Genomic DNA, 26,953 nt, shown 5'->3' with positions numbered 1-26,953 from the left:
TTCTATTGGTAAAGTGATAGTTTCCAAAACACCTACTTTGAGTTGTGTGGATACTGCTTATAGGTTCATGATGTCTCTTATTGTTTAATGAATACAGCAGCATTAGATAAACCAGAGCCATTTTAATATATACACACTTGGGCCCTCATTATGAATTTCACAGTACTAACGGTGTGCAAATTCCACACCCATTGTTATACCACCCTACCAGTACCATTATATCATAAGTTAAACACCGAGGAATGGGGAATTACCTTGCAAACCCGCGGCCATATTTATGAACCGGTTTGCATTGTTCAGCGACGCAAACCTTAACTCATATTTTTGAAGTCACTCAAAGACACTTTGCATGGCATTGAATGGCTGCAAAAATATGGAGTAACACAACTCAGTGCAAATCACTGTGTTACGTTAGGCATTCCATGGGTGTTGTGTGAGTGTTCTAATGCAACTCCCATGGTTTTTGATGAATTCTCAGTTTTATAAGGCATTGTAAATCTGGGAATGCGCCAACAATTTACTCCTCCCCAGGGGAGGCGTAACAAGGAGAAATATGTTTATGCAGCCCAGATGGAAAGAAGAAAAAGCCTCTCAGGATTGTTTTTGCACAGGAAGGTGGCCCTTTCTGCACACAAACAATCTTGCTTACAACACAGGCACACTTGCACGATGGTGCAAAGTTAACTGTGTTGGCGCTAGACTGCCAAAAAAGTGCAGGCGCAAGGGGAAAGGACAGGAATGCGCTGTATTTGATAAATATAGCACATTCCAGCCATTTCCCTCTGATGCACAGCAGTGCAGCAAGGTGACTTGCTGTGTTGCCCTGCACCACAAAGATCATAAATATGGCCCTTGGTTTTAGCTGGTGGAAAACCACATAGAATTCCCTATTCAATGGAGGGACAGGTGGTGGCCTAGTTTGGAAGGAAGAGGGTTGAGAGTACACGAGTGAAGAGGAAAAACTTACCTTGGCAAGGGGTGGAGCATATAGCTTCCTTCTTGCCAAAAATCACACAGTAGGGCGGGGCTGAGGCTGTCACAGGCAAAGCCTTAAGTGATTTTCTTTGCCCGTTTTTATCGGCTGTACAATTAGTTGCAGTGTTCGGCTGCCGGAACACCAGCACACTTGTAATCAGGCGGAGCGGAATTCCTCATAATTCCGCACCACCTGACTCATAATGAGGGCCCTGGTGCTCTAACGTGTTTGAAGATCACAGCATTCAAAACTCCTGAAAAAGTTTCAGTGCAACGGCGATGTTTCTCGCATCTACTTTTTCATATAAATGGCCCATATATAAACAAAGTGAACTTACATTTGCCGCAACACAGCCACTACAGTAACACAAATATTAGAAATACATAGATGTTTTCTTCTGGTTATTTATGTTACCTTAGACTTTGTAAAGGGACCCACAGTGTAGCAGTTCAGGCCTCATGTTTTCATTAACTTAGCCATTTTTAGGTCGAGCCTATAGCGGCAGCGCGCATGCAATGCTCGCTTTGCGAGGCATGCAGATATCTAGTAGGGAGTGGAAGCTCCGTGGAACCTCCGCCCACTCTCTGCCCATGTTTTTAATTGTCTCGTGTCATTGACTTTCGTAAATGCTGCCGTCTGATTGATTATGAGGCTTGTTAGGCCCGCCATATTATGGCCATGTCATTATTTGTATCCTTCCATGGCTACTGGCCCCTTTACTTCGAGTGTTTCACGGTATGTGTTGTTTAGATTGTGAGAAATATTTTCTTTAATATTTCTCTTAAGAATTACCATCTAAATAACATAAAAATCTAGGTGGGTGGAGCCCCAACGCTCTGTACTAGCAGCCACCGCTGTACTGTGCATTTCGCTAATGGTTTGAGGCCCGAGGCACAGAAAGGTACGCACAAACATTAAGTGGCACCCCTCATTCTCGTGAAGTTGGTTGGCTCGAGCTCTGGGGCGCAAAGCAGGCATGATGTTATATTAATTCGTGTCCAGGCGCCACCTGTAGGCAAGCAAAGGCAGAAGATCAATAGGAGCTGCGTGGAGCACTTCGACGCTGGATGTGTAGATGCCCATGACTGTAAAGCTACAGCGACCCCAGAGGGTGATGCTGCTGACGAGAGGATGGCGGCAGATAAAGCCTGCTCCAGATGCACCCTGAGGTGCTTCTGCCGGGAACGAGAGTACCTGCTGTGTCCATCGTCACGTATTCTGAGTGAGGTAGGTGGCGTGTGCACCACTTCCCAGTCTGCGGGAACACTGCCAAGAGGGAGGCCCAAAATTAGTCTGAGGTTGCCCTCATTCGTCTCGGAGGATGCTCACAGCCCCTCATGCAGTTAGACTTTGTCTTGCTTGTTAATGTTTGCACATCGACAGCTGACAGAATTTCTGAGAGATGCTCACGTGCACTCAGGATTCAGTCACTGGGATGCGGTGCGTTGAATGTAATGTCAGACAGCTCGTGGGGTTAAAGCGCCTGCTACAGAAATCTGTGCGCAACCTGCATGGAACAAGTATATTTGCCACCAAGTGGCAGGGTGGCTAGAAGCTGCTTCGGGGTGGGACTCCTCTAGCCAGGAATGTAGAGAGGAAGAAAGCTACCTCACGGTTTCTAGAATGCATGCGGGAAGGAGAGTGCAGAGAAGCTGTACCCCTAGTGCTTCTGTAAACGTGACTGCATTCAAGAATCAGACAAGAGGTGCTGGATTTCCAGCCTCTTCCTCGGGTCATCCTAATGCCCCCTTCAGTCTCATCGGGGCGCTCGCAGCAATCCCAGATTTGCAGCCCTCATCCTTCTTCTTAAGGCTTGAACGACTGCCCTGCTGAGAGTTGTAACTAAAGACCGCTCTGCCTGACCCCATGACCCGGAGTAAACATAAATCTGCAGAACTGGATCATGGTGCAGTGCTCTTTCACGGGTTGCTCCTTCCCATAGCTGTTCCCACGCCTCGTAGCTACCTTTGATTTAGTTGTAATAGCTGTGTTTCGAGGGGCTCTGACATGTAATCTTCACTTCGCACAACTACTTCACAAAGCAGGGGTTCGCCACTAACTGGTAACCAGAAGACATGTCAGATTGACTTGCCCTTGCCTGTTATATAAGGCAACTATAGATCTTTGCTTTTCCAATCAGTTCCCAAGACACCAATGGGAATCTGAACGTTACACCAGATAGGGCCCAGCACTGATCAAACATACATGATTTGTACTATTAAGTATGGTATAGGCTGCTGCCTAACGGCCAGAGCTGCCGACTTTGCAGGTGGGGAACCAGCTTCGAGCCTTTATATTGTAAATGACAAAGCCTTTTAATATTATAAAAGGTATGGCCATTTATAATGCCAATAGCTCAAAATCTTGTAATTGCGAGACCTATTGCATTGTGAATGCTTGTTCCACTTGTATTCCACTTGTATTACTTTTCTCATGATTTTTTTTATATTCAGAGGCTGGGTTGCTCTCTATGCAGACCGCAGACTCGTCACAAATGTCATATGAGCACCTTCAGTTGTATTTCTGTCCATCCAATCATCCATGTATGCATTGACTCTCCATCAGCTCCTCCACTGAGTTAGTCACTCACACATTCAGCCATCATCCATTCTCTCACACACACATGCGCACACACGCACACACACACAAGCACACACACACACACACACATGCATCCTCTTTCTCTCTCTCTTTTTCTGTCATTCTCTGCAATTTCATTTACAAGAAAAACCAGAACTGGTGGCTTTATTAATGCTTTTTGATGATTCAGAGGGTGATTTCGAACCAGGACTACTGCACATCTGATACCAAGTCTGGCTATTAGGTCTTGTCTCCAGCATAGTGTGATGTCGGAAATACTATTACAACTTCATAATAGCAGTATTTCCGGAAGTAAATTGTGATATTAACTCTTGGAAAAAAAATGAGGAAATTACCTCTTGCTATAACTGACGGCATGACATCCTGGGATAGCGAGTGATACTGCACTCTGGTTTAAACAGTGGGCACCAATGTCTAGAATAAATCACATGGGCACGAACAACAGTTTTTGATGGTCATTATTCATAGGACAGACTGTCTAACTGGTCATTAACATACAGACGTTCAACGGCAGACACATTCTAATGGCCATTAGCTCAAATTGTTCACAAATTACTGTGTTGTGGTATGTTTCTGATTAGCAATATTTATCATACTATCATATGACACAATCATTTCTCAGATTTACATTCAGTATCTCTACTGGACCTTAAACTAGATCTGGTCGGAATTTTAAGTACGCCGGAGTAATTGGAGTGATTTTGGAAATTCAGTGTCAGTCTTTGACGTGGAATCACTGATAATTACACAATTACTCCTGCTCATGAAATTAAGAGTCATTTGGGGGAAAAGACCTTACGCAAGAGCACATGCGTGCTGTTTATGTCTGCTGCATTTAGTGGTTTTTTACCACAAAATGCACCCTCGCAGCTAAAATGGACATGAGGGTGCATTTGGTGCTAAGAAAATAGTGTTAATTGTTGGTAGTAATTTGAGGGAGAATCGTATTCCAAGAGCATATTTAGCAAACGTGTTCTGCTGCGATAAGCAGTATTTCTTAGCGCAAACTGCATCCTTGTGACTACGCATTTAGGTAATTCTGCATGATTATGTTACACACTAAATTGCGTGAGTTACTCCCACCTCTACATTAAACGTATGTGATAGGTATTCAAATGCAACAAAATAAAATTAATTGTGAATACACTATCAAATATTTAAATGTTATATGAATTTTGAAGGGCACTGTTATTATTATTATTTGGACCAATCTATTGCATGGGATAAATGACATAATATCGATAGGAACTTTATCAACTTCCTATACTTAATTAAAAAAAATACAAATATCGATAACCAAAACATCATTGTTAAAAATATCTATTTTCACTTAGATTGATAACAAAAATAATGGAAACAGAAATATTGTTACATTAAAATAAACATATAAATTGTCAACAATATCGCAGCATACATTATCAACTACGTTATTACTAAAAATAAAGACATTTCATTACAAAACATTAAAATAACAGCATTTTATGATAACCCAAAAATTAAAAATAAATTAAAAAATATATAAATAATCTAACAACATTATAACAATTTCCTACCACTAAAACAAATTTAAACCTCCTCCAAGAAATAAACATTTCAGTACAACAAAATATTATTTAAAAAATATCTTTACAACAAGTACCAACATATAAAGATTAAACAAACATAATGTTAAATATTTACAAACATAATACATTATAAAATTACAAAAAAATAGAAATGTATATTATTAAACTAAACACTAATTAGCATTCACCATAAAATTCAATATTTAAAAAAAATTCAAACTAAACAACCATTTTCCCAAAAAAATAAACCATAAAGCAAAGTAGCCAATAAAACGATATTATCAATTACACTAGCAGTATGAAAGGCACACACAGTTTGAAAACTTACTACACCAAAAACTACGAAAGCTGCAAGATGATGATTCTCTGCCTGATTTGCCAAAGACAATCTGAAAAACAGAAGTTAAAGAATACATAAAACTATCTTCTAAAGTAGGTAAAACATTTATTTAAACTAACTTATAAATTATTTGATTAAGAAATGTAAAATAATAAATAACTAAGAAAACACTTTACTTATTTTATCTTACACTACAGAGTAATTGCTACACCATCAAGAAACTACGAATCTACAGAAAAAGTAGAGCAATCACATATCTCGAAAAGGCACACAAAAAGTAATCATATAAATTATATTTCTAAAGTCTAACTCACCCAAAAACAATCCCTCAGCCCCCACTAGCTACCAACAACCAAACGTTCAAAATAAAACTAAAATATCTATGGGGGTCATCACCATCATAATGCCTTTTTCCGCCTGCCAGATCGGGATGGTGGGCAGTGTGCCTGGCAGGCGGAAAGCCCGTCTGCCATCATTGCGATTGCCTGTCGGACCCACCCCGCATCCACAAAATGGTGGCGGTACATAGCAGGCACTGCCCACCAGATTTGTACTGCATCCCCACCAGCCTGCCTGTGGCGGTTCAACCGCCATTGAAAGGCTGGCAGGGATGTACTTTGGGGGCCCGTTGCGGGCCTCCCTTGTGCAGGGGCATGTGAATTGTTCACTTTGGGGGCACCAGTTCTCTGCACCAGGTGATAGGCACCGCGTGGTACCTGCCACGTAGTGCAGGAAAATACACAACATGAATTTTTACCATTGCAGCGGGTGTTGCAGCCAGCAGCACCCGCCACAATGGTAAACATGCACAATGCAACCCCCACAGTGGCGGTCGCATTGTCATGTCATGTGTGGGACCGCCGCCATATAGGTGGGCGGTCCCAATCCCCGGAACAATGGCAGACGGACTCAAGTCCTTCTGCCTTCGTAATCACCCCCTTTGTTTTCCCCAACAGAAAATGAGCCACCTGACCCTCATTACAACACCCCCAACTGAAACCCTGAAAATAAACACTGCAATTACAAGCAAGATCACATATGTAAGTATAAAAAAATGAATAGCAGAACTTTGTATGTCAACAACAAATGTATATAAATATTATGACATTAAATTATTTGTAATATTGCACTATTTTATGGCATACTGACAGAAAGAGCCAGATACATCACTTCACAGAATGGGAAACAATTACCCTCTCACATGGGCTACACTTACAGCCAAGAAAGTACAGGGATGGAAACTATCAACTGGAAATGTACTAAATATTATTCTAATGCTTGCTATGTGAGGGTGACTACAAAAGCTTATGCTGTAATGTAAGAGAACACAACCACACTCCCAAATGTCACTGAAATTGAAGTAAAGCATGTACTACAAGATTTAGGAGCGGCAAGCCAAGAGCCCACAACTGAAAAATACTAAATGATATAGGGCCTTACTACTATGGACCACTGAACCCGTGATGGAGGTGTGGTGGCTGTCGGGGGCCGCCCCAACAACGGTCGGACCGCTGTATAAGGAGGACGGTGGTCGGAGCACTTTGGAACCGCCCCATCCGCCAGGGAAATCATGATCCCTGTCGGTGGTGCAGCGGTCTTGAGGCCACAATATGCTTGGAGGTGCCGCTGCAGCACTGCCAGCATATTACGAGTTTCCTCACTGCCAGCAGTCTCATGGCAGTGGTGAATCAAAGAGAGCCTTTTGAACCTGTGCATGGGGGCGTATGCAGGGGGCACATGTTGTTCTCCCCTGTGTGCAAGCACCCTGTTTCTGCACGGCGTGGACTACATCATAGACCAGCTATCTTATATACCCACCTAAATATGCTTAGTAGCAAAAACTAAAAAAGCCACCAGTGATACCCCTTCTGTCCCTAGAAGAAACCAAAATATTCAAATTCTTGAACACTTAGGACCTGATTATGACTTTGGCAGTGCGGGAGTGGGCTGCCACGCCACTGCCCGCTCCTGCACCATCAAAGCTCACCGATGCCCACCTGCACGATTAAAAGTATTTTTATAGTCTAACGGGTGGTCCTTTGGCGTTCCCAGGGCTGTACCTTTCAAAAAGACACCACAATGGGAACATCAAAGGCCGTTTCTGCACGTCATGGACTGTTTAGTCCATACCATGCAGGAACAGGGGTTGCATGCACGCAGGGGGGCACAACCTGTAGGATCCCCTTTGTTTGATCCCCACCTCACCTTTCAGGGCCGGTTCACCTCAGTGAAAAGTGAGGAGGGCAATGAAACTCGTAATTTGCTTGGTAGTGCCGCAGCAGCACCACCAGACAAATTGCGGCCTCAGGACCGCCAGCCACCGCCAGGTATCGCAGATCCCCAGCAGTTGCGGCAGTCGACTTACTGTCTGACTACCGCACTCGTAATGCAGCAGTCGGACCACTGGTGTGGTGGTCCATGACCATCACTGAACCTCCGAACTCGAGCCAGGCTCTTAGGCACCATACAAACTGAGAAACTCCTTCCTCTTACGTGATACCTTTAACAATGAAAAATGCATTATAATATTTGGTACTGCAGACAACTTATTAAAACTAAATCAATTTCAAACATGGATGATGAATGGGACATTCAATCTGTGCCTCAAACAAACTACTCCCCACATAAAACATAATAGCAAGCCATGATCAAACTATCCTTAAACTATACCCACATACAAGGGTGTTACTACCATTTAACCAAAACATTTTGAGACCACTCCACTGCACTAAGGGGTCTACATACTAAGAGTTAATGCTGTATTTGCGACACAAACGTGATGCAAAACTAGGCAAAATCTTTTTTTTACAAATTTATCTTCCAGCGCTAAACTTGATAAACTCGACTAGCACTGCTTTGCATTACATCGCGAACAAAAGGCGTACCTTGGGCGGTGCATGGGTGTTCCCATGCAGCCACCAAAGGTTTCTGACGCTAAACCCTATTTACTTAAAAAAGTAGACAGGGTTTAGCATGAGAAAATAGAGCCCATTTCACATAGGTGCAATGAAGGAGAAATGCTTTAAGTTTTCCTTCCTTTTCTGACGTTGTATGTGTGCTGCACTGTACAGCACACACACAAAGTGGGAAAATGCTTAAAGTTAATCTGAGCATAGTATTTTGTACTGGAAAACTAGCCTCCCAGTACAAAAACTATGCTAGATTCAGCCAGACACCCTTGCTCTGTGTTGCAAAGGTCTGTGTGTGGCGCACAGCAGTTAATTTCAGTGCCAAAGCTAGGAAGAGGGGAGAAAAGTGTCATATTTCTGTAAATATGGCGCACTCCTGCTCTCTTTTTTTCACACAACGCAGCACCGCTTTTTTAACTGCTGTGCTGCGGTGCTTGAGATTTTAGTATATTACCCCTAAAGTGTACAGTATTTAACAAACAGCCAGTTTGCCTTTCAAATTAAAATAACAATTGCACTGGCCTATGTCCCTGTAGCAGAGGTAGCTATCCACTACAACTTATTTATGGAAAATCCATTGTACCATGAAAACAAACACAAACTAAGTGGCTGATAATAACTTTGGTGGTGGGACCGACAAGCCGCATTGTCAGAGGTTGGGAGACTGCCATCAAGCTGGCGGCATCCCAACTGCTGGATTTGGACATGACCGCTACAAATGAAGCAGTCATTCAGCGACGGCAAACTTTGGCTCACAATGTGAGCCTGCAAGCAATGCCACTGCTCAGCAGCACTTCACTATCGTGTGTGCACTTTTGTCATGCACCATGTCATGCACAGCACACAGTGCATGCATCACAGTGCAGGAATGGGGTGCACAACATGTGCCCCCAACCACAGTTTGAACTGGGCAACAATGCCCATGGGCCCTGTTTGGGGCCCCTAGCATGCCTTTCTGCCAGTCTCTCCATGGCAGGGTTCCCGCCATGAACAGGTTGTCGGAAAGGCAACTCCCAATGGTGGTACCTGCCTCTGCACCACCGCAGGACACTGCTACTTCCCAGACCGACGCCACTGTGCGATCCACAATCCTGTCTGTAGCGGCAGTGTTGCGGCGGTGCAAACTCCCCACTCCTAATCGTGCAGTCAGACCGCCATATTCAAAATCAGCTCCCAAGTCCCCTAATGGACTACTTTGAAGACTCTGGGGTTGAAGGACTGCATGGCACAGATGCCACCCCAACTTCTAAATACTACAGTGGAATGTCTAAGACAGCACCATGGCTAAAGAAACCAAAGCCAACAACACAGTTGAAGGATGGTACAATGCCGGGGGGCGTGGCTTCGCTGAGCTGTGAAATGACCGCACGTTAGTGCGGCTCTGCCGGCCGAGAAACATCAATCCGCCATTAATCTGTTTAAAACTGCCCCGGGTGAGAGCCAGCTGCAACGCTAACACCCTGCGTGTGCCGAGAATGAGCCGGTGAGCAGAAATTCAGCACAGCGGAGCGTGAGGCGGCGCGGAGGAATGTGCGGCCTGCCGGCGCGCCCGCAGTGAAAAGCCGGGGCCTCGAGTGGGCACGACCTGAGGAGGCCCTGACTGGCGATCGGGGTGCTGCGGCGACGAGGCGGCGGTCCACTGGGACGCGCCGCGTAACACGGACGGAGGACCCGGATTCAATGCTGGAGGAGGATCGCTGACATAGGAAGGCCAGTGCGGGAGACGGTGCTGAGCGCAGAAACGCGATTGGGAACGCGGCCCATAAGACGTCGCCCAGGGCGCGCTGAGAGGCCCTGACAGTACAGAGAGAGTCAGCGTCCCCGGGGAAGGCACGGACCGTCCCGCCTGGAGGTCAAACAGGCACCACTAATTCCAGTAAGTGCGCACAGCAGCGCTCAGTCCCCGAATACCCTGTGAATAGCCATCTAAGTCGAGGCCTCACCCAGAGGGCCTGCTCGCTGCCTGCGTGGAAGCGCGATTGCAGAGCCAGTGCTGGCGTGCTGCGGCTGGGCTCTGATACTTCAACGCGGAGGGGCAGGCCCTATAGAGTGCACATACAATCGCCCAGTGCTTGCGCCTGTGGGGCGGAGATGGACTTGGCGGCACGGGACTGGAGTGCGGTCCGTATGAGGGCACGCTGCCTAGTGCGGGAGCTCTGGGATCTTTGAGAAGGGACGGTGGGCAGTCGACCCCAAAGAAGCGGCCCTGGAGGAGAGCCGTAGTGAAGGCGGTAATTGCCAGATAGGCGCAGAACGAACCCTACTCCTACTGCTGAGCTGCGCCATAGAAAGAAGCTGGCACACGACGCGTCGTATGACAAATCATAGCCTCAGAGCATTGTTGGGGCAAGTGGACGGGGCGGGCGAGGTGCCAGAGGCATTCCAACTCTGGTGAGTCCGTCACGAACCGTAGAAAATAATATGTTGAGATGGACGAAAATCTCACGGTGGTGCACGGACGGAGGGACACGGTAGACAGTATCTCCTAGAAGATCCGTGGTGTTGGACCTGCCGGGAAGGGGCGAGCCCTACGTTGTACAGAGTGTCCTGCACTGCAGGTGGACTGGAGGCTATCCCCGACATCTAATGGTGGGGCTAGACTCGAATTGCGAATCGCGCTTGGAGGGAAAGAGTCCTACAAGCAGCATATTCACCCATAGCCATTATCGCCACAGGAGCCAGAGATCCGGCGAAGATGGGGAAGCACGACACGAGACAACCCCGGATCACGTTCGAGAAAAAATCTAACAAGGTGGCGGAGGGCGAGTCTGGCCAGCAGAGACGGGAGGTGGAAGAGGGGGCCTCGGCGGTGCCACCGGAGGAAGACATGTTTAGAGATCAGAAATCCAGCCTTCAGGGCCTTGATTCAAATATGGACTCCCTGGCAGAAAGAATGGACAGGATAACACATAGGGTAGAAAAGCAGGAAGGTCGCATGGCCACAATGGAAACTAGAGTTACGGAGGTAGAAGAGGGGCATACAGAATTGGACAAGAAACTGCAGGAAATGGATGGGGTGCTGCGCGTGATTAAGCTAAAGAACGAGGATTTGGAAGCTAGGTCAAGGAGGAATAACATACGCATCACGGGCATTGCGGAAACCACAGACATACCAAATATGGAGAAGTACATAGAGACTCTTCGTCCTGCCTTGTCCGCCATGTTCCTCATAGAACGTGCCCACAGAACGCTGGGCCCTAGGCCGTGGCCGGGGGTGCCGCCGAGGCCCATACTGGCGAGAGTCCTTAACTATAGAGACCGGGATATGATCCTTAGAATGGCGCGGGAAAAAGGGGACATACAGTACAATGGTAACAACATCGCCATGTACCCGGACTTCACGTTACAGGTGCAAGCAGCCCGCAGAGAGTTCATGCCAGCCAAAAAGATATTTCAGCAGATAGGCACCAAGTATTCGTTGATCTATCCAGCCAAGTTGCGGATCCAGGGCCCTGGAAAGCCCACCTTCTTTACGGATGCGAAGGCTGCCTTGGCGTACGCAAAACAGATGGCAAAGGAACAGAGACAGAGAACGACGTCGGAAGATCCTCTTGTGGAACATAATCTGAGCGATAATGACTGATGGACCCAACTCCTTATGTTGAATGTTCAGATAAGTTCACTCCTCTGAGTTACTGCATGGCTGGTCTTGTGTTGATTGTGATGCCTTTTATTCGCACACTCATGCAGGGTTGGTCTGTCAATATGTTCTGGGTGCTGATGTTACATAATGGCTCTGGGTCTGCTGTTGGGGCAGTAAGTGCAACACTCGGCCACCCTGCCATGAGTGCAGGGGTGTGAAGCCGGCGGACCCACGCACCCCATGGGATGAGTCCCTTAGGGTTCCCAATGTGGAGTTATTGTTCACAGTTGAGGGGAGTTGGGGGGGATATCACAACCTGTTTGGGGGGTTGGTGTGGGAGGGACTGGGGGAACCGGGTTGGTTGTTCTATTTATGGGTACCTACTGGACTGCGAATGCATACCCAAAGTTCAAAGGTGGTTACAGAGTGTGTTGGCCGTTACAACCGGCCCAGGAAAGGCTAAAGGTGTAGACAGCAAATGGTATGATGACTTGGCAACTGTTTTCCTGAGGGGCCTTGCACCCCCCATGGGTTGTAAGCGTACAAAGTTTTGGCTCACACCATGACACAACTGAAATGTCTCATATGGAATATTCGAGGCCTTAATGACCGCCGTAAATCACTCATACCTTTCCAGGCATGGTGTGGACATATGTCTACTGCAAGAGACACACTTAATGGGAGGCACAGTGAGCATGCTCCGGAACAATAGATGGGGCGAGGTGGTGGACGGGGGTACTCCAACTACTCTCGGGGAGTGGCTATATTATTACGCAGGGGGCTCCAGTGGCCTACGCATCGCACAATGACAGGAGGGACGGTACATCCTATTGCATGGTACACTGTATAACACACCCACGGTGATAATAAATACATTCATTGACTAATGTCACTGTTATTTGGGGTAGGGATTTCAACGTGGTTCTCTCTGATGTAGCGGACAGGCAGGGGGCGACACGGGAGCACCACCCGAGAGCGGCCGCGATGCTACAGGATATAGTGTCGGACATGCACTTAGTAGATTCATGAAGAGCGCTACATCCCACACTTCGAGAAGGCACTTGCGCTACACACCACCGTAACGCCTGGTCGAGATTAGATTTTTGGTTGGTTTCTAAAGATATGCATGGCTGGATTATAGCAGCCGAACATCACCCACGCACATTATTGGATCACACACCAGCACTATTGACATTCAAAGTTCCAGGCCCATTCATAACCCCGTTCAGCTGGAGGTTTCCGTCAGGGGCACTACTGGATCAAGTCTTCAGGGAAGAACTGCGGGGGTAAATTGAAGGTTATTTCTCTCTAAATGAAGGGTCGGTGGAGTCACCCGGCATGCTGTGGGAAGCATTCAAAGCGGTTGTGCGGGGGGATTGCATAGCACTGAAAACAGGGGTCCTTAGAGATATACGCACCACATTGCAGAAGTTGGAACGCAAAATCGGAGAACTGGAGCACACATGGACGCACTCCTCGTCCCCTGCCGTCGCAGCAGATTAGGTCTAAATTGTCAGAATTTCAGGCAGAGGCGGAGAGGGAAAAGAAATACCTATATAAACATGCACAGGCACGGTGCTACGGGGAGGGGGACAGGGCTGGGAAGACATTAGCAGGATTGCTTAGACCACCAAAGGGGGCAGATTACATTACTGAGATGCGCACGGCGGACGGGGAGCTGGTTAGAACGCCGCCAGGAATCCTACGCACAATGTCACAATATTATGAAACACTATATACCTCCAACCCTTCACAGTCCGACATAGTGGATTACCTGGACACCATAGCTTTGGCATGGTTCAACGACAGAGCTAGGCAATATATGGAGCTTCCCATCACAGTAGAAGATATTAAGCAGGTAATAAGTGGTATGCCGGCGGGAAAGGCCCCGGGGGCTGACGGGCTTACTGCGGCCTTCTACAAGGAGTACTCGGATCTGTTGGCTCCGTGTCTGCTGCAGGTATACCTAGAGGCAATGGAGACAGGTGTTCTCCCCCCCACGCTACGAGAGGCCACTATAGTCGCTCTGTTGAAACCTGACAAGGATCCGGCAGTGCCTGACTCCTATCGTCCGCTTTCCTTAATAAACCTTGATGCTAAGATCTATGCCAAACTCATTGCTAACAGGCTGCAACCAATGCTGCCGCAGATAGCATTGCCGGACCAGTCTGGCTTTATACCGGGCCGCTCAACTGCCCATAATTTAAGAACACTTTTCGGTCTCTTGCATTATCCGGCTCCCCAAGTGCAAGCGATTGCTGCGCTTTTAGACGCTACGAAGGCGTTTGACTCCTTAGAATGGAGGTTTCTCTTTGTTCTACTGTCCCGCATGGGGTTAGCCCTTTATTCCTCAACCAGATTCAACTGTTATACGCGGACCCGGTGGCACGGGTCAGAATAAATGGGCAAACGTCGGAACCTTTCGCCATAACAAGGGGGACGAGACAGGGATGTCCGCTGTCACCGCTGTTGTTCACTATCGCAACGGAGCCGTTGGCGGCCCGACTTCGCCAACACCATACTCACAGAAGCATAGGGTTCTCGTCCAGAGGGCTGTTGATTTCAATGTATGCGGATGACATGATAATATACACAGGAATCCAGGTAAACTGGTTGAAATCTATGATATTCCTGCTTACTGACGACACCATCTAAGTCGACACTGAATTCCCTATACAGGGGGCTGGGGAGGAGGTCAAATATCTGGGAAACGGGTGAGCCAATCACTGCATGAAATTTGGCTGGCTAACTACGGCACGCTGATGTGCTGGATTGAGAGCAAAGTAAAGAAATGGAAACAGCTGCCATTGACACTTATGGGACGAATAGCTCTTGCAAAAATGGTCATCTTGCCCAAACTACTATACTTCTTCGAAAAACATACCGATGCCGCTTAACGCACATTTCCTCAGGAAACTAAGGTCCCACATTCTAGACTTGGTGTGGGCGGGAAAACAGCCCAGAGCATCCTGGAAGCTGCTGACATTGCCATTCACCCAGGGTGGATTGGGAGCACCTGACTTCGAACTGTATGCATACAGTGCTCAGGCGCAATTCCTGCATTTCTGGCAGCACCCCACGCCCTTTCAGCCACACGTGGCGGTAGAAATGGACAGGGTAGCTCCTGTACCGCTGAACGTGGTGCTCTACCAGCCCTACAAAAGACAGCATTCAGAAATAGACACGGTGGAGACCATGAGGTGGGCCTGGAGAGGGCCCATATCGGGGAACTATATATGCTCCATCCATGCCATTGGGGGGCAATCCATTGCTCAATCCTCTAACGGACAAAGCAATCGCATCACAAGCCAAAGCGCACGCGTTGGAAAAAGGTGGCGATCTATATCCAATTGACACATTCATGACCTTACAGCAGATGTGTAAATTGCGTGAACCCACAGCATCGGACACGCTTCTGTACTATCAGATCAGGGCCGCTTGCCTGGCCCGATATGTGTCCTTCCCACAGGCACCTCCGACACTGCCAGCGTTGGAAAATGTCTTTGCAAATCCATCCCCTCGCAACCTGATCACGCGTATCCACAATATAACGCAAAAAGAATCGCCGGTCATTGTGAGCGCATCAAGGGCAGGGTGGGAGAGTGAGTTGAACCTGGTTATCACGGACAAGCAATGGCAATACTGCTGCTCGCAGTTACAAGAACTCTCACCGAATTACAGACTGAGATTGATCCACTTTAACTTCCTGCATAGGCTATATCGCACGCCCTCTCCATTGCATCGTATGGGCATTCACCCGGATGCGAGGTGTTGGAGATGTAGGGCACTGAGCGCTACGTTCTCACACTTGGCATGGGACTGCGGACCGATAGCAGGATTCTGGGAGGAAGTAATTGAGCATGTCAGGCAAATTACTAACAATCGGATACAGGCTACCCCACTGACGGTATTATTGGGCTTTATGTCTGAAGTTCCAAAGAGCTCCAGGAGGCTCACGGCAATGTTGCTACTATTGGCTAAGAGACAGGTGGCAATTCATTGGAAAAAGCAGCAGCCCCCCACAATAGCTGCCTGGGTGAACACGGTAATTTATTGTAAAGACCAGCTCTCGAATTATTGGGAGTTAATGCCCAGCAGATCTAGACCCAAGGACATCTGGAAACCATTTGTGGCGGGGTTGAGTGCAGGGGGGTCGGATCTCTTAAGAACCTACTGACCACGCTACACGCCAGGGTCATGGTCAAATTACAAGGGCTATTGGGAGGAGTGGGGTGACGAAGGGGTGATGGGCCCGCAGATTGTTGCCATAGAGAAAAGAGGAAGGACGGTTGGGGCTACTAAGTCACACACACCACACGACAAATAGGGTGCTACCAGAGTTCTTTGGGTAAAGCAGGAGGGGAGGGAGGGTGGGAGGGGAGGAAGTTATTAGAGTTAGATTTATTAAGACATACCTCAAATCGCTGCTGGCCCGAAGGGTTGTAAGCAGAGAAAGCTGTATTCTGTTGCCAAGATATTTACATGATTCTAGCTGCCGGCCTCCGGGTTGTAGGCGAACAGCTGTGTTGCTATAAATCATTTAATAAAAAACCTCAACAAAAAAAAAAGGATGGCACAATGCCTTCCAATCTGCACTAGGAAGAACCCAACCTACACTGTACAAATTCATAGAAGCCCTACAAAAAGTGTAAAGCTACCAATAACTATGAATGCAACAATCAGTTACTCAAATTAAACCTAAAATTAGCAAACAAATTAATAGAATGTATGCTACAATGGTAGTGAAAACTCTTTATTAACAGCAAGGGAGACAACTCTGACAGTCGGACTCCCCTAGACCATGTTGGAACCCATCCACCTGACTCGGTCAGAAACAATTTCGACCGACTGATTATGATGCTCGTGGTCGGAAGGGGAACCGTTTGGTCATTCCGAATCAGTTCTGAATGGCATTCAGAGAATCAGAGTCAGTCGGAGCCGATTCGTACAGCTCCACAGACAGCGTTTCTGACTGACCAATTATGATGTCGGATTCCAACAGTCTTCTACACGGTCTATATGACATGAAAAGGCTGTCGGAAACTGACTTTGGGGGGCCCTTGCAGGCCACCCTTCATCCTGAGGCCTCCAGTTGAGGTCTGTGGGGGTACCTAAGTGACCCCCCTGTAAAATCATGCACAGTATGGCAGGCACCATGGGGTGCTTGCGACAGGGTGCAAGGTTTTCCGCAGACACCCATTTTCCCATAGGAGCCTGTGTTGTCGGTCAGAACACAGGCTCCCATTGAAATCAATGGGTGTCCTTCCGAGCAGTGTTCGGAAGCATCATAAACAGTTGGGCAGAACCGTTGACCGCGAGTCGGTCTAAACCAAATCCGACAAGGAGTCAGGCGGTTTAGTTTCCAGCCGACATCCCAATGATGCCCTTGTAATCAATAGCCAAACCCCTATTTTAAAGAAACAAACTATCTACATAGTAACCAATAAATAAAATTAAAGTGAAATTTAAATCAGCATACAAAAATATTTGTAAATAAATATTAAAACATAATTTTTATACATCAGTCCAAAAAATATACAACTTAAATAGCAGATAAAAATGGTGCATAACATTAACGTATATTAATTAGTTAAAAAACAAAAAAGTCACAAACTACAAAAGTTAAAGATAAAATCAAATGGAATCCATTAAATACAACTCATAAAAGGTAATATGACAACTACCAATCAAATCAAATACACATACGTAATAAAATAAAACATTTCTCACCCCAAAGAAATAACTAAAATTAAACCTACTGTTCTGAAGCTGTAGATCTTCACCCATATCCTTGTAGTGAACCATATAATCAACAAATATCAAGAAAAATGATTCCAAAAAAGTCCCCAAAAAAGCAAAATTAAAAAAGGTCCATTTTGAATCCAACAAAGCAATCCAAAGTCTTAAGTAACCATAAAAAAACCTGAAAAAGTGTAAAAAGAAAAAAGAAGTGCTACAGGAAACCCCAAAGAATCAAAGAAAATCAAAATTAAGAATACTTGTTTACTAGAAACCCAAATGATTTCCTTTAAAAAAAAGGCAACATGCAAACATTCATACAATAACTTCAGATCAGTAGCCCAATAAAAAAGAAAGATACGCGCCCCCAAAAAGCAAAGGTAACATTAACTTTTAAATTAAACACATAACATAACATACTATAAAGATACATTGCTGCCAAACCCTATCTAGGTCTAACACAAAATATAAAAATAAAACAAACTAAAAATGAACTTTCATAAAACAAGAATGCAACACTAAGGGGCCGATACCGATCTCGCTCGGAAGGGCACCGAACGCGATCCCACTGGAAAAAGTACGAGCCGTACGCGTTTTTCCGCCCGACTCGTACAGCTGTACGAGTGAGCAAGTATGATGCGAGCAACGTGAAATTCACCGACTGAGTAGTTTCCGGGTCCGAACCGCTACGTACGTCTCGTCCGTAAGTGAACCGTGCTGTGCAATGGATGCGATTTACGACCAAGCCAGTACGATGCACGCATCGGACAACCGGTGCAAGCCGAAGTTTCTAGCTCGCAAAATGTCCGGGAAGTTGCCTTAGGGGGTGCGCGTCAGAACAACTGTTACCCGCAGCCTTACGACTCGGACACAGGGGGAGACCCAAGGGTCTCCCCAACACAGGCATGTACGGTGCAGATGGCACCGATGCGTACCCACTGTAGGGGGCGCCCTTGTGCGAGACGTACCAATTCAGTCAATGGGAGCCCATGTACGCATCGTACGACCGGCTCCCATTGACTTCTATGGGAGTCCGACCGAACCGAGTCCGGCAGCATACGGCCGCATCGTACTCGCTCGGTCGGACTGCAGTACTCCGGCTCAGTCGGAAAACACTCCGGATCCGGCTCGGTCGGAGAGCTTTCCGAGCGAGATCAGAATCGGCCCCTATGACTACCATTTACCAGTACTCTGTACAACCCCCCGGACCCTAAGATCCTACAGAAAAAGGACTTACCTGATCTGACGATCAGCAGCACCTTCCTGTGAGTGACATTCAGATAAATGAATGAAAAAGAACACAAATAAACTGCAAACATTGTTAGCAGTACAACAAAATGGTCGTTAGATAAAACAAAAACACAACTATCTCCCAAAACCAAACAATGGAGATCTGAATAAAAATATTTTAAAAAAATTTAAAAATCTAAAAAAAGGTATATGAAAATATGAAACACTTATGTATAAAATAAAGAATACTATAAAAAGCAAACAATATAGTATTATCTAAGATATACTTTAGCAAAATTCAAAAATTGTTAACAAAAACTGATATGAAACAAGTGTATATAACTATAAAAATATAAATGTACCACTTTTGAAAAAAATAAAGAAAAACTTTGAAATGTACAACACTGTTCAAAAATGATCTACATGCTTTCTTAATAATAAAAAATTACTAAACTGTTGTTTAAATATAACAATGAAAAATGTTTTTCTTATGTGTAGAATTATATATGTAATTACAAAAGTATACTTATACATTAAATGAATGTTAAAAAATTAAAATTACAGACTGTGTTATGTACCTTTAGTATTAAAAAAAATATGAATAACGTATGTGAGAAATGCAATACTGACTCCTATCTAAACGATTTAGGGGGAGACATTGCACACTAACAGTATTACATTGACGCTTTCCACTGCAATTAAAACCTTTGTGAGAAAGGTGCTGGACACTAAAGGGGTTAGATATACTATTCCTAATCTATTCTAAATTATTTTTTGCAGTTATGGGGGAGGTATTAGACACTTAAGGGGTTTTTAGTTACTATTCCCACTCCAATCTAAACCATTTTAGGAAGGTGTTGGGCACTAAAGGTAGTACATATACTAGTCCCATTCCAATCTAAACCATTTTGAGAAAGGTGTCGGACACTACAGGGGTTACACTTACTATACCCACTTCAATTTAGACCATGTTGAGGAAGATGTTGGGCACTAAAGGGGTTACATTTACTTTTCCCATTCCAATCTAAACCATTTTGGCAAAGGTGTTGTACAATAAAGGAATTTCATTTATTATCCCCACTCCATAGTCAGAAAACGTATGTCGTTTTTTTAAATAGTAAACAAATAAAATAATTTATAACCCAATGTTACCTCATAAATATTTGTAATATAAATTACAGTACAAATTATCTAAAAAAATCATTATTTTTAACTGATAAATTATACAATATATTCATTATAATTACAAAATAATTCTAAGATATTATAAGTACTATGTAAAATGGCACATTAACAAAGAGAGACTAAATAGGAAAAAAATACAGGGGCTATTAGGATGGTGGGAGGGCCTGAGTCCGCCCGCCATGCTAGAGGCAACGGGACCGCCCGCTTGCCATGTGGTGGTCCCGCACCCCTGATCATGATGCGACTGCCACCGCAGCGGTTGCATTTGGCATTTTAGCATTGCGGCGGGTGCTGCTGACTGCAGCACCCACCGCAATGGTAAAATGCCATGTTGTGCATTTCCATGCACAACATGGCAGGCACCATGAGGTGCCTGCCACCTTGTGCATGGACATGTAGGGGGGGTACCATAGGTACCCCCCAAGTGCAACCCCCCACCCCTCCACCCCCGGGAGCCTGCAACCAGCCCCCAAAGCAAATTCTCACCAGCCTTTCCATGGCAGCATCGCCGCCGTGGAAAGGCCCTGAAATCTCAACATCCTAATATGGATGGCACCATATTTGAGCCCCAGCTCCGCCCGGCCCGTAACGATTGCCGACCGGCGGAAAAGCGGCGGATGGACTATCTGTCCGCCGCCATACCCACCACCACAGTAATATGGTGGTGGGTGATTCACATTACGATGGGGTAACGGTCGCCACCGCCGGCATGGCAGTGGCGATCGTTACGCCATCATAATCAACCCCACAGTTTGATTTTATCCTAAATATTTAAAGTACCATGTATTTTATGTAATATATATATATATATAAAACATATAATCAATTTTGATTACACACATAAATATTTAAATTATCTTTACAATTATTTTATTTAAAACAAACTTTTTCTCTCCTAATAAAATTTAGTAAAATATATTATATTAAAAATAAAAAACAAAATAAGTCTAAAACTGAACATTATTTTACATTTAAGCATACATTTTTTTTTTTGATAATCAACTTTATTGCATTTTTGATATAACAATACATCGCTAGTAAATCAAACATATGATCAGAGTGGATGACAATCAAAGCACGTTGTCTGTGACTCAAAGAGCACCGCTGAAGTAAATATATCATTTGCCCCTCAGTAAATAGTTCTCCAACAGACTTGGACCTCTCAAGCGGGCAGCAAGTTAAACCATTTACCCCAAATTTTGCCAAAAAGGTCAGGACACCCTCGGGCCTTGAAGAGGGGTTCCTCCTGGGCTCCACACCAGTTTACCCCACGCCTCCACTGCCTCACAGTCGGAGGTTTAGCCTGGGACCATAGTGTTGCTATATCGCGCTTCGCCACTGCCACCGCTGTTCCCAGGAGGCGCCTATTTGCCCGGCACCCATCCAGGCCATCAAACACCCCCAGAAGCAGACGCAGTGGGTCATGGGGAACCTCCCAACCCAGAGGCTGCGTAAGCTCAAGTTCCACCCCCCGCCAAAACGGTTTGAGGATGGGACACTGCCACACCACATGATAAAAGTCCGCTGGAGCATGACTGCAACAGGCGCTGGCTGGGGAGGGGCGCATGCGGGCGCTGTACAGGTGTGTGGAGGTGAGATATGCCATGTGGAGGTAGTAAAGTTGGACAAGACGTAATTTGGAGGAGGTTGTCAGGGTCTTAGGGGCCATCAGTGTGTCTCTCCAGTCTGCCTCCTCCAGGGGGCCCAGCCATCCCTTCCATCGGGCACGGAGTCGGTCAAAGGAAGCGGGACCATTGTTCACCAGGGATCGGTATATCCTTGACACCCCCCCTTTGCCAAGGTTCCTCATCATCACCTGGGCCTCCAAGGGGCTGAATTCCGGAAGAGCAGTGGGGGAAGGAATGTGCGTGTGGAGGGCGTGTCGGAGCTGCAAGTACTTGTAAAATTGGGATGGAAGGAGGGAGTGATGCTGTTGTAAGTCTGGATGGGATCTGATATGGACCCCACCCAGACGTCCCCAAATAACGAGACCCCGACTAGGTCCCACTGGCGAAAACCTTGGAGCAAGGAGACACCCCCCAACCACGCTCCGCTCCACAAGGGCGTCTGCCTGGTGAGTCTCTGGTCCCACCGTACGTAGCGCAAGGCTGTGCGCCAGGCCACCAGCACCACCCTGGTGACAGGGGGAAAATCCCGTGGCACTGGGCTCCCATATAGATAAGATTGAATGTGCATAAAGTCCATCGACCGGAGTTCCACCCGGTACGCTGGGTCGGACCAGCCGCCCGCGAAACAGTCGTGGATCACGAGTAACCGTGTGGCCAGATAGTAGAGGTGGAGATTGGTGAACCCCACCCCCCATCGTAGGGAGGAATTCAACAGTGTGCTAAGGACATTCACGACCTCCCGCTTCCCCATAAAAACCGAGTGATGACACCGTCTATTCCCCGAAACCAACTACCGGGGAGATGGGCGGTGATATTTTGTAAGATGTACAGAAAACGAGGGAGGACCATCATTTTGAAGAGGGCACTCCGGCCCAGGGGGTTGAGGGGGAGGGATTGCCATTTCCTAAGGTCCGCCTTGGCTCTGGCGACCAAGGGTGTGACGTTCAGGACCCACTCAAGCTCCGGGAGGAGGGCAATCCACACACCCAAGTACTTGAACGATTGCCTGCGCAGAGGAATAGTCGTTTGCCAGTCAAAGCATGCCCGAGAGGGGTGCAGGGGAACCAGCGTGGACTTTGCCGGGTTGAGCCTGAGGCCGGAGACCCGTTCAAATGCTGAAAGAGCGGCCAAACAGCACGGGCCAGAGTTCTCCGGGTCCGCCAGGTACAACAGGACATCATCGGCGTACAGGGCTATCTTGTCGGTGTGACTGGGATCCCAGGCCCAGCCCCAGATTAGGGGGTCCTGACGGATGAGGGAGACCAGGGGCTCCATCGCCAGAGCGAATAGTAGCGGCGAGAGTGGGCAACCCTGGCGCGTGCCCCTCTGGATGGGAAACACCACAGACAGCACACCATTAATGAGGACCCGTGCCAGAGGAGTAGAGTAGAGGACCCAGATAAAACGCCGGAAGGGGAAGCCGAAGCCCATCCTCTCCAACACCTCATCGAGATAGCGCCAATCCACCGTGTCGAATGCTTTTTCGAAGTCTATAAAATGCAACGCCAGGTACGGGGTAAGATGATGGCGGTGTGCGAGGGCGAGGTGGAGGCGGCTTATGCAATGCCGGGTACCCCAGTCTGGCATAAAACCGCACTGATCTGGGTGAACCAGGTCGTATAGGTGAGGATGGAGCCGCTGGGCCAGCACCGTGGCAAAGAGTTTGACTTTGGTGTTGATAAGGGAAATAGGGCAGTAATCCGCGTAGTCAAGGGAAGGTGGCTGTGTCTTTGGGATAACCACAATTGTGGCCACATACGTCTCTGGCGGGAAGGAGCCCTCCTCCACCACGTGCTTAAATAGGACCGCTAAGTGGGGAACCAGTGTATCGCGAAAGGCCGCGTAATACTCTTGGGGGTAGCCATCGGGCCCGGGCGTCTTGCTGGGGCGCAACAGCGAGATGGCCCCGTGTATCTCTTCTGGAGTGAAGGGGAGGTCAAGAGCCTTAGAAGCCGCCCGGGAGAGTTGGGGCAGGTGGGTTCCGGTCTGGGCCAGCAACTCCGCCAAGGAGGTCCGTGGAGGTCGGGTTGTATACAGGGTCGCATAGAACCTGGCGAAGGTTTGAGCGATGGCCTGAGCAGTGACAAGGGGAGCCCCAGTCTCAGCCCGGATCTCCGGAATAATATGGTTGGCTCTGGGGTAAGACACCAAATTGTGCAGCAAATTACCATTCTTATCACCCCAGCCATACACGCGCGCCACCGAGGAGCGCCATAACATTTTAGCCGACTCTAGAGAGATCTGACATATCTCGCGGAGCAGCCTGAGCTGCCGAGCTGAATCTTCACTATCGCTGACGGCCTGGGCATCCTCCAGCAGCGCCGCCTGGTGCTCCAGCAGTGCCAGCTGGGCTGACTGATCCACACGCTTCGTGTGGACCAGGCCGCTAGCCACACCCTTTAGTACAGCCTTACCAGCCTCCCACAGTGGTCCCGGCGAGGAGACAGAACCTGTGTTGGTAGAGAAATAGAGCTCCATTTCCCACCTAAGTCGCCGTCTTGCAGGAACCAAGCGTTCATCCGCCATACCGTACGGGTGCTGTGAGAGGAGGTTTCCAGATGGAGGGAGACAGGGGAGTGATCGGAGATACCCCTAGGTAGTATATGGAGCCCGGACAATAGTTGACAGTCTGTGGCAGGCAGTGGGAACAGGTCAATACGGGCGTGGGTGTTGTGGGCTGTCGAAGTATGGGTGTATTGTTCCTTACGAGGGTTCCACACCCTCCAAGCATCGCAGAGACTCAGGGCGGAGGATCAATCAGATAACCGTTTTGCAGAAGCTAGGCGGGAGGCCGACGGAGAACCTGTTGCATCACGTGTGGGCTGTAGGACAGCGTTAAAGTCGCCCTCAACTACCGTCAGACCCTGTGGGAAGGAAGCGATTATCCATGTGAGGTAGTGAAGGGCAGAGGCCGTAGTGGCAGGGGGAATATATGTACACAAGAGGTTAAGTGGTTGCCCCTCAATTGCACCCGTCAGGGCCACATATCGACCTTGGGTGTCCGTCTCGACTCGGGCCAGGGAGAAGGGAAGTCCCCGCCGCAATAGTATGGCAACCCCCCTGGGAACCCCATGCAAAACCAGAAGGCCAGACCCTGTCAAACCCGTAACGAGCGAGGAAGGTGCGGTATGAGCCCAGGAGGTGTGTTTCCTGCAGAAACAGGATGTCAGGCGCATGACGGTGGGCGCTACGAAGGACCGCCGTACGCTTAATACGGTCAAGTAGGCCGTTGACGTTCCAGAAAAGGATGTGGAGGGCCCTATTGAAGGTGGATGCCATCAAGGTGAGTGGTGTATGGATATATGGGTGCAAGCGCAGATAAGCCTGGGTCCCTTGTGAGACGCCGGGGCAGGGTCTGAGTCGTGGAGTAAAAGATGCGTGATGCGATGAGTCTCGTGTCAGTGCCAAAGGTGAATAGATGTGTGGAGCTACCGAATAACACTGGGGACAGCGGCCCGTAGGCGGCCAAAAAGAACAAACTGGTGGGAGACAACGGTCTTCCCCCCCTCCCCAACCCCCCAACTCCCCCCACCCTATACTTCTGAAGAGGAAGCATCTGTCACCCTGAAAAAGAGAAACAAATCAAATCAACAACCCCACAATGAGGGTAAATGCTAAGCTAAAACGATTAAGGAAACAGGAGCATGGCAGAGATGGACCCCCCTCCATTAGACCGGATAAAGATATGCCAACAGCTGCTAATACAGTCAGGTCAACTAGGCATTCGGTACATTGAGCAAGTCTTGAACTAAGGGGAAACATAAGGCATCAGGGCAGGGCGACGGCAGGACAGCCACCCCGCTGCCAGAACTTCGAGACCTGTTACCCCGCGGATGCTGCCGGGCAAAAAACCAGAGTTCCTAGGGTGAGGCCCCCTCATGTGTTCCATCGTCACAGGGTCTCCGAATCTTAGGGCTCCAGGACAGGTCCGAGTCCGACACGGTGTGGCGTAAGGTCCCAGAGGGCTCGGGAATACCACTCAGGTCGATCAATGAAGTAGTCGGGCTGGGGAGGGGGATTTCCGAGTAGGAGTGTGGGAAGGAGGGTGCGACGAAGACGCGCCTGGCGAGCGAGAAACCGCCCTTCGGTGGTCATTTTTCTTGCGGGACCTGGTTCGGTGTCGCTGGAGCCTAGGGAAAGTTGGGTCGGCTGCGGGGGGCCCTGCCGGGCGGAAGAGGGGTCCGCCCCCATCAGAAGGGGTCGCTCCTCTGTGAGCCAGGTCCAGGCTGCCCAGGGGCTGTCGAATAAGAATGTCTTGTCCTGGAAGATGACATTGAGCCGGGCCGGGAAGAGAAGGCCGTAGCGAAGACCCATGGAGCAGAGCTTCTGCTTGACTTCATCGTAGGAGCGGCGTTGGGTCTGCACCCCCTGGGAGTAATCCGGGAATACCATGATTTTATTGTTTTGGAATTGCAGGGGGCCCTGAATCCTGGCTGCCTAATGGATAGCGTCCCTGTCCCGGAAATTAAAGACCCTTAGGATTAGGGGACGGCCGGAGCTCCAGGTGGGGGTTTGGGAGCCAGGGAGTGATGGGCCCGTTCAATTGCAAACCAGGGTGAGAGGCTCTCCTTGGGGATCCCCGAGCGCACCCAGGTCTTTACAAACGTGGCGGCGTGCCCCTGCTCCACTCCCTCGGGAAAGCCAATAAGGCGGAGGTTGTTCCATCGTGATCTATTTTCAGCATCCTCTGCCCTGCGGTGGTGCTCCGAGGACTGGTTCTGAAGGCGGACCACCTGGGTCTTGGCTGGCCGATGTTATCCTCTGCGGTGGAAATATGGGATTCCGCCTCTGTGATGCGTGTCATTGCATTGCGCAGATCTTGGCGGATGAGAGACACATCTACCCTCACCTCACCTATCTAGCCCTCCACGGAGGCCTGCGACGTGCTGATCGCCTGAAGGATGGTGGAGAGATCTCCCCTACGACCCCCGGCGCAGCAGACGGTCCCCCACCTGGATCTCCATCCGCCGTGGTGAATTGGTCCATTTTCGTTTGAGTGGGGGGGAACGGGGTCTGTGGCGCGGGTCCTGCCCATCGTCACCAGGGCCGGACAGTCCAATGGAGGCAAGTATTGGTCACCAGGCCTACCAGGGGAGAAGGACCGGGGGTTCGCCGGCTCCGGCGGTCACCGTTCAGTCCCAGACACCCACCGCCGCCGAGGGGGGCTATCAGGTTGGTCCAGGCGTTCACCGTACCG

General features: G+C 48.1%; 1 protein-coding gene and 1 long non-coding RNA gene across 2 annotated transcripts in view; one reads left to right on the top strand and one right to left on the bottom strand.

Moving 5' to 3' along the window:
- The window catches only part of ME1 (malic enzyme 1), a 1,430,669-nt gene that overhangs the window by 496,726 nt on the left and 906,990 nt on the right, over nt 1-26,953 (top strand). The window lies entirely within an intron of this gene.
- The window catches only part of LOC146817428 (uncharacterized), a 195,579-nt gene that overhangs the window by 74,124 nt on the left and 94,502 nt on the right, over nt 1-26,953 (bottom strand). Inside the window, exon 3 of the long non-coding RNA XR_014963006.1 lies at nt 5,471-5,531. This is a non-coding gene — a long non-coding RNA (uncharacterized LOC146817428). The remainder of the gene's footprint in view (nt 1-5,470; nt 5,532-26,953) is intronic.

Source organism: Triturus cristatus, chromosome 6, assembly GCF_964204655.1.
Source record: "Triturus cristatus chromosome 6, aTriCri1.1, whole genome shotgun sequence".
Taxonomy (NCBI): Eukaryota; Metazoa; Chordata; class Amphibia; order Caudata; family Salamandridae; genus Triturus; species Triturus cristatus.
The sequence above is the reverse complement of the archived record's forward strand: the minus strand, read 5'-3'. Positions and strand labels throughout refer to the sequence as shown.